Source organism: Myotis myotis, unplaced genomic scaffold (assembly GCF_014108235.1).
Source record: "Myotis myotis isolate mMyoMyo1 unplaced genomic scaffold, mMyoMyo1.p scaffold_m19_p_4, whole genome shotgun sequence".
NCBI lineage: Eukaryota > Metazoa > Chordata > Mammalia > Chiroptera > Vespertilionidae > Myotis > Myotis myotis.
In genome coordinates this window covers 13,890,460-13,898,684 of record NW_023416346.1, presented here as the reverse complement: position 1 = coordinate 13,898,684, position 8,225 = coordinate 13,890,460, and the positions used below count along the sequence as shown (strand labels likewise).

Sequence of the window (8,225 nt, the reverse complement as noted above, 5' to 3'; positions counted from 1 at the left end):
GTGCCCAAATGTAGGTGACTGTCCTTGTGAGATGCCTCTCTGGGCTCATTGACTGTGTCAAGGGCTCTGACCTTTAGGGAAAAGGGAAAGCTGTCAGGAAATATCTTGGTGCTATCACTATTTTTGGTCCTGCTCAGTCCTGGGTTTTACAGAGAAAAATGCTTTCGGAGAACGGGTTATTGTTTGGGACGCCCATGTTTTTGTTCTGGTCAAACTCAGAGAACACTTCAGCAGCACCCAGGGGTCCTTGTGGGCGGTCTGGGAGCGGGCACTGAATGATTGCCAGAGGGTGACCAGCCAGGCCTGGCCTCACTCACGGTGAAAGGGACATCAGACTTTTAAAGAAAGCAGCTGTCTGTCCTGGCAAGTGACTGGTCTGCTGTAAAAGTGTCCCTGGGCTCACGAGGGCTTGTGTTACACATGTCACATAGCTACCTTGTGACCCAAGAACGGATCTGAAATACAGCTCTGATGGAAAAGTGATGGGTAGAGGTTTTTTGTGTTTTGTTTTTGTTTGTTTGTTCGTTTGTTTTCTGTATGAGCAATCTTTATTTGGGTCCCTTTTAGCGGGGTTACTAATAGCTGTTAGCTGTGAGGATGATGTGGTTTCTCGCAGGCATTGCCTGGAATGGCCAGTCTTCTGAGTCAGACTGGCTCTGTCATACACTGCTTAGCAGATGGGGTGGTCCGGGTTCTAGGTGGGCCTCTCTGCAAGGCCCCTGGAACTTGGACTAGAGACACTCTGATGCTGATCAGAAACTTCCTGGCATCATAGGGAGATCCGTGAGTAAAGACCCTCCTGTTTCAAGTTGCATGACTAATATAAGGTGATGCTGGGCATTTCTGTCTCCTGACCAGTATTCAAGGATCAGGGGACCAGATTTTCCTGGGCTTGCCTCAGGACCCCCTAGCCAGTTCCTTGTCGAGGGTGTGAAAATGAACGAGGACAACTGGGACAAAAGCCTGTCTGGAGCCAGGATTTCTAGTCTCCTCAGGCTCATTCTGATGAGGTGTTTGGCATGGAAACAGAAGAACACAGACTCACAATTCTCATTGGATTGTTTATTTTGTACCATGTAGTTTTTGCCTTTCTTTATTAAAGTGGAAATGGATTCATGGTAACAAAGCCTGTGACATTATGGGCCTGCATTGTACTTGAACCGCTCACAGACTGAACACTTGTTATCTGAGGAGCCCTCCTGCTCCTCCTCAGCCTAGTCAGGGTCCTCTGATGGAGTCATGACTGAAAGGCCAGCGATCAGTTTAGAATAGATGTTGTACAAATATATCACTGAACCTTGTAGCGGTTCATTTGAGGGGGGGGGGGTGGCAGATCCCCTATGTCACTGGTTCCAGCAGTAGCCCAGGGAACAAACATGACACTGCCAAAAGTACCCTCCCCACTTGAACCACTTGCTGTGCTTGGGCACTGGACCTCCCTGGCACTCTCCATGGGCTGAGGAACTGTGATCTCGAATGCCCGGCGGGAGGGGTGGGGGGCGGGCATTGGGTCCCCAATCATTCTTGCCTGTCTCCTGAGCCTTTTGTTCAGCTTCTTTGCCGCCGCTCTGGTGGTGTGATCTTGGGGAGTGTCTTGTGGGGGCCATCTTCATCTCTTTTGGGGGGAGGGGTGACACTGGTCCCTGGACAAAGGCGCGTCACCGGGTTGCCTTGTGTTGTAATGTTCTCGGGGAGCCAAGGCTTGCCTCTCTGGAAATTGCAATTTCTGTAGATCTGAAACAAAACTAATTAATGTAGTCACTTGTGGAGAAAATATACCTATTTGACATTAACTGGCCGCTCAGAGTCTTTACTCATCCCTGCAGGTTATCTCGAAGGGGGCTATAGTTTCAAATGAAAATCTATACTTTCTCATCTTTTCATAAATACTGCATCATATGAAAAGGGGTTAGGCCCTGAAATCATGACCTTTCAGTATATTGTTCTGCTGGGTCCACTAGGAAGATGTTTGAGAAACAGGGAACGTGGGAAACGGGAGGACTTTCTACTTTACCACCATCCTGTTCCCTGCAGAGCAAACTGAAGAGTTGCCTGGGAATATTTTGCTAAAGCCATGGCGGTTCAGCAAGCAGATGAAACTCTTCAGGCTTTTCGATTCAAAGATTTGCTCCTCGCCCCTTCGGCAAAGAATCTCCCTCTGGAAAAGATTTTCATCAATGATCATGGTGTCTCCATCATCATTCCAACACACAGACGAGAAGGCCTCTTCCTCCACATCCTCCAAAGCTTTCTTGGGAAGGACAGCCCAAGAAGAATGTTGTTTCCTTCCACTTTGGTGGTGCCTTGGTTTGGGTCCGGTGGTTGCGGGTTGTCTTGGGGGCTTGGATCTGGGCTCTCTTCTTGGTCCCCGTGCCCCTCCAAAGCCTCCCTTGGACCCACATGAGGATCTGGGGATGTATCATATTGGAACATTATTGGTGGTTGTCCATCCTCTGATGGGGCCAGCTTGGCTTCTTGCATCTCAGGGGTATTCTGATTAGCCATGTTGATGCTCTACATCAAAAAACACTTGGTACCCAGGATCCTATCACTTCAAAAGTGGGGTCAGAAATGCCTTTGGTCACAGCAGTGACGCCCTACTTATACTGTCCTCAATATTCTAGAGTCTCGGTTGTGGGGCAACCAGCTGCTTAAGTCATGTGATGTCACAAAAGTGACTTATGGCTGCTCTGGAGTGTGGACCCTGGCCAAGTATAGGGGAGTCGCCATTGGTAGGACCTCCATCTTCTCTCTTTTCTAAAAGTATAGAGAAATAGCGTTCAGGTTAATATTAAAGGTGTTCATATGCTGCCAGGAAGATTGTTTCTTGTTGCTAGTTCACTGGATGTGTTGAGAGGTCACGAACCTATCTCCACCCCCATCGCTACAGAAAGGGTGCAGTCGGTTCATGGCCTCTTTGTTGCTCAAGGGCTAGGGCCCCGGTTAGTCTTAGCCTGGGGAACCACCAAGACTGCCTGGGTCAGATGGGCTCCTGGGGGACTGTGTCTCTCATAAAATGGTGGTTTGCCTAGTCTCAGTAGGTAGCCCCCATCTTCAATGCACCCCTCACAAGCTTCCTGCTTTGTCTCTTCCAGCTGTGCCTACTGATTGGCAGGTCCTGCTCAGATGAGCCCAACAAAGTGTCCTATTGTCTTAGCCCTGGGTCCAGTTGTCCCTACTATAGGGCTGTGTTTCAGCGCAGGTGGTAATGTTCCACTCATTCCTCAACCTCAGTTCTACCCAAAGCACCTGAGAGAAGATGTTAAACACGGTGTTGCAGTGGGAATGGGCAGCCACACCCTCTCATGTCCTCAGAGCCCCCTCTTGAGCTTGGCTTGCCGCCAAATCTCACCACTCTCAGGTCACAATAGCATTGGCTTTAGTTTCTATGTCTTCCACATAGGAACTCTTCTCACTACCCAAGATGGGTTCACTTTGGGGCACCTGCATGTGTCTTCTCAAATCACCCTCCCCAGACCCTCAGATTCAGACTCCCTTGAGGCCTCCCCTATGCCCCATTTCCTTTCTTCAGTGAGGTGGGTGGGCTTTGGCTTTCCCAGATTTCAGGCTTCCCACTTCCAAATTGGATCTCCTTTGGTACTTCCCCTTTTCATTGGTGATTTGTGGTTAGGCACATATTCAGCTCTGGGGAAACAAAGCATTTCACTGACTCACTCTGAAGCCGTCTCTGTTCTCCTTGCCAGAAGCCCTCCACTCCCTACCCACTCCCAACCCCTCCCCCACGCACACACACACCCACACACCACTGTGTTCCTCTTCTGCCATAGCCTTGAAGATAGGTACATTGAATCATTTTGTTTGCTCTTGGGTTAGCTTCTTTTCAAGAACCATACACAGACTCACTACTAAGTTCAATTCCATCTTGTTTATCTAGCTGTGACTGAAGGAAGCTGATATGAAAATAATCATAAATATGTAGTTGAACTTAGATGTGAGCCTGGGTGTGGGATGGCACAAAAGCAAAATTCAAGTCATCTTCACCATAGAGGAGAGGATACTACAGTGGTTTCGGTGATCCATGTTCTCTAGCTGTTTTGGGTAACTTTGGTCTTAATAATCACTCTGTATAGGGAGATGGAAAGGCACCACCTGCACGGGTCCTAGGTCCTGGTCCCAGCTATGCCACTAAGTGCTGTTATTTGTCCTCTCTGAGGGTCGTTCCTTTGTTCTGAAAGGGAATCCAGAGGCATTAGGGAAGAAAATACCCCAAGGTGCCTCTGAGCTTAAAGATGAGCACCCAGTCTAGATTCGGGTTCAGTCCATGGTCTTTGTACTTCTAAACAGGTTTACAAAGCATTCATTCAGAAATAAGTTTATTCATGGAAGACATGCCCTAGAGCAGGGGTGAGCAACCCCCGGCACGCGTGCCAAACATGGCATGCCAGTAACTTGTGCTGGCACGCGAAACCCTCTCTTATAGTCTTCCATTTACAATTTTTTTTCTTAATATTGCCTTTTTATTTTTCAGATAAGTTCAGAGTAGGTGCATATTAGATAAATAAATAATTTTACGTAACAAGTTATCTTAAAGACCATAGACATGGATTGACGAAAGAGGGAAAGAGTAATTTCAATAGCGTTGAAACCAAACTACTGAAGATTTGGAATGCCATTCCAGAGAATTTTTTCTGTTTAAAAATATTTGCAACATCCCAAGAAACGAGAAACACCAATCAGAAAGAATATATGCACACATATGTTCATCCAGCACAATTCACCATAGCTAAGATCTGGAAACAGCCTAAGTGCCCATCAGTAGATGAATGGATTAGAAAACTGTGGTACATCTACACGATGGAATACTATGCTGCTGTAAAAAGAGAGAACTCCTACCATTTGCAACGGCATGGATGGAACTGGAGAGCATTATGCTAAGTGAAATAAGCCAGTCAATGAAGGAAGAATACCACATGATCTCACACATTCATGGATAATAAAGACTATTATAAACTTCTGAACAAAAATAGATACAGAGGCAGAGCTGCCTCAAAAAGACTGTCAAACACAGTGGGAAGCCCGGGGAGGTTAGGGGGGCAGAAGGGGGGGTAAGAGATCAACTGAAGGACTTATATGCATGCATATAAGCATATCCAATGGACATAAGACACTGGGGGGTAGGGGAGGCCAGGGGATTGTCAAGGGCGGGGGGGAAAAAAGGACACATATGTAATACCCTTTGTAATACTTTAAGCAATAAAAAATAATAATAAAAATAAAAATAAAAGATACTAAAAACAGCAAAAAAAAAATCTTTGCAACAGGATTACTCTCCAAGTTTTCATCCACATACTTTGTTCTTGTGAATCTTTGTTTTCAGTGATGAATTTTGTTAAGTCTCATAATAGGATTACCTTGATGGTTGAAAGTAGTGGCTCCTGCGTATCTCTGAAGGTCATGAAATATAAACCTTATGTAAAATCTCTGTCATCAGTGATGCAGCAGCAAAAGTCCCACTGACAATATCAAACGGAGTCATAAAGTTTTCTGTCGGACTATCAGTTTACATGTATACATTAAAAAATAAATGCATTTTTCATCATCATATACTGTGTTTTTGTCGCTCGAATGAATTTTATTATTTCTTCAAGGTTCTTCACATACGTACACCTTAAGAGATATCAAGTAGGCATAACATGGTCTCAAAAAATTGGGGTTGGCACGCAGAAGAATTTTGAGTCAGAGATTTTGCTGATTTTGGCACGCACTCACAAAAAGGTTGCCCACCCCTGCCCTAGAGGATAAAAATGGCTGGCTTTTCAAAGGGAAGCTCCACCTAGTGTCTCTGGTTAAACAGCCAGCTCCCTTTGGTTGCCTACCAAAGAATTGTTCCTTAAGCAAGTTTTTTAAAGGCTGAAAAGGAGGTGTCCTTGTGGCGTTTGCTAGCTCATGACTCTGCTAATGGCTTATGTAAAGGGACTTGCCCATTATATTGGAAGGAAATTGGAGAGAAGCCTCTGGAAACCAGAGTCTGTCATTTTGTGGGGAAAGGGTGTTTATTTGATATGTTTTAGGCACTCTTGAGTCCCGAGGTTTCTAGAGGATCTTCGATTCAAGAACCACCAAATTTCCATTGTCGTGAATAATCTAGGACATCAGGCTCATTCTTTCCTTCTGAAGATGACATTTTCACACTGTTGACTTCAATGGAGTTGAAGAAATGCATTATGGAAATGGCCTCCCTCTGTAAGCCTTCTCAGTCCCAGAAATTCAACCCTGGGTCCCACAATCACCAGTCAGACGGTATTGATTAGGCACCGTGCTCAGGACCCTTTGACAGAGGTGATTGGTTTGTTCTTCAGAGTTCCAAAGGCCCCAGAGATGACCCGTGTGTGTTGCCACCTTATGAACAGAGTCCCCAAAGTCATGTGACTACAGCACAGCACAGCACAGCTGACTGGGCTACCAATACAGCCGCACCCTAGGGAAAAATGATTTCGGTCCTGACCTGGCTGTTGCATCTGCATAGCCTTGCAGCCATAGAGAAAATACTGAGCTCTGGTCTCTGGGGCTCTTGAGGCTGGACTGGCTGCTAAGAGTAGATAAAAGAGAGTCTTGTGGTTCTAAGGCCTCAAGCCACTCCCCCAAGCTGCTGAGCAACTTCACTTAGACACGTGAGCCTCCTCTCCAATGCCAGCCTTCCAGCTGTTCCTTTGCGCTCCTCCCTAGTCCAGTGGGGCTGCTATAATAATTCCTTATTGTTGAAAGAACTAGAGGCCTGATGCACGAAATTTATGCAAGAGTAGGCCTTCCTTCCCCTGGCTGCTGGCACCAGCTTCTCTCTGGCACCTGAGACCTGGTCTTCCCTTGCATGGTCTCAGAGCCTGTGGGGCTTTCGCACACAAACCCGCCCCAGGGAGGCAGAGGAAGGACCCAGGACCTGCCAGGGTCATGATGGGGACCCTGTGTCAGGCCTGAGGGGACCCAGGACTCGCAATGTAGAAGCTTCACAAAGCCACACCTTGCTCTCAGCCTTGGAAGGCCACAGGGCTGGTGACCGCATGGGGTGTCTCCTGACTTCAGCATTCAGGTCTGAGGGAGACTGGAAACTTGATAAGGACTCCATAACAAAATACCACAGACTGAGTAGCTTATCGCCAACAGAGATTTAATTCCCCCTGTTCTGGAGGCTGGAGGTCCAAGAATAAGGAGCCAGTGTGCTGCAGTGAGGGCCCTCCTTGCTGTGTCCTCACATGGTGGAAGTAGGGTGCATCTCTCTGGAGACTCTTTATAAGGTGCTACTCCCATCCCTGAGGGCTCAACCATCATAACCTAAGCACATTCCAAAGACCCAACCTCCTAATGCTGTCATCTTTAGGGGTTAGGGTTTAAACATCAGCCTTTTACGGGGACACAAGCATTCAAACTATAGTACTCCCTTCTGGACAGTGCCCTCCTGACCCAAAAACCCATAAAGGGTCTCCTGCTGTGAGGGACTCTTCTCTTCCTCAGCCCAGGCCAGTCCCTATCCAGTAATGCTCCTTGTGTATTGCTGCCTCTCTTGGTCAGGTCTTCTTTCTTGATCAGCCCCCAGTCATAGGTGAGGCTCACGGTGGTGACCAGGACATAGGAGTGGTCACTGGGTCTACTTCCCTCCCATCAATGCCAAATACCAGCTTCACGCACTGGAGGCTTGGATGAAGATCTCAGGGAAGCGGTCCTGGTACTCTTTGATGACACTATTCAACATTTCTGCCTTTGTGATCCGTTCTTTTGCAAGATACCTTAGGAGCAGGATGGTGAGCAATGAGCACAGATTTCCCAACAATGTCCTCCTGGTCACACTTGTGTGGGTGATCGCCACAAAGGGCAACTGTGTCCCCGAGGATGAAATCTGGGAAGCCCTGCAGGTCATGGGCTTGCATGATGGGAAGGAACATTGGATCTATGGGGATCCCACGGGGGCTCCTCACCAACATTTGGCTGCAGGAACAGTACCTGCTGTACCTGCAGGTGCCCAACAGTGATCAGGAACACCACAAGTTCCCGTGGGGTCTCCGGGCCCATGCTGAGACCACCAAGTCCAAAGTCCTTAAATTTTTGTTCAGGGATTATAGAAAAGGGATCCTAGTTCCATCCCATCCCTGTCTGAAGAGGCTATGAGTGGCGAGGAAGAGGGGGCCTGGGCCAAGTTGCACCCGGGCACGTTTCAGGCCCATGTCTGGCAGCTTCTCCAGCTGGGCAAGATGTGAGGCTAATTCTTCACT

The 8,225-nt window shown here is 47.5% G+C and overlaps 1 pseudogene; it reads right to left on the bottom strand.

Annotated features, from left to right (window-relative positions):
* LOC118654323 overlaps nt 1–8,025 on the bottom strand; it is a 105,396-nt pseudogene extending 97,371 nt beyond the window's left edge.
* Between the last annotated feature and the right edge of the window lie 200 nt (nt 8,026–8,225).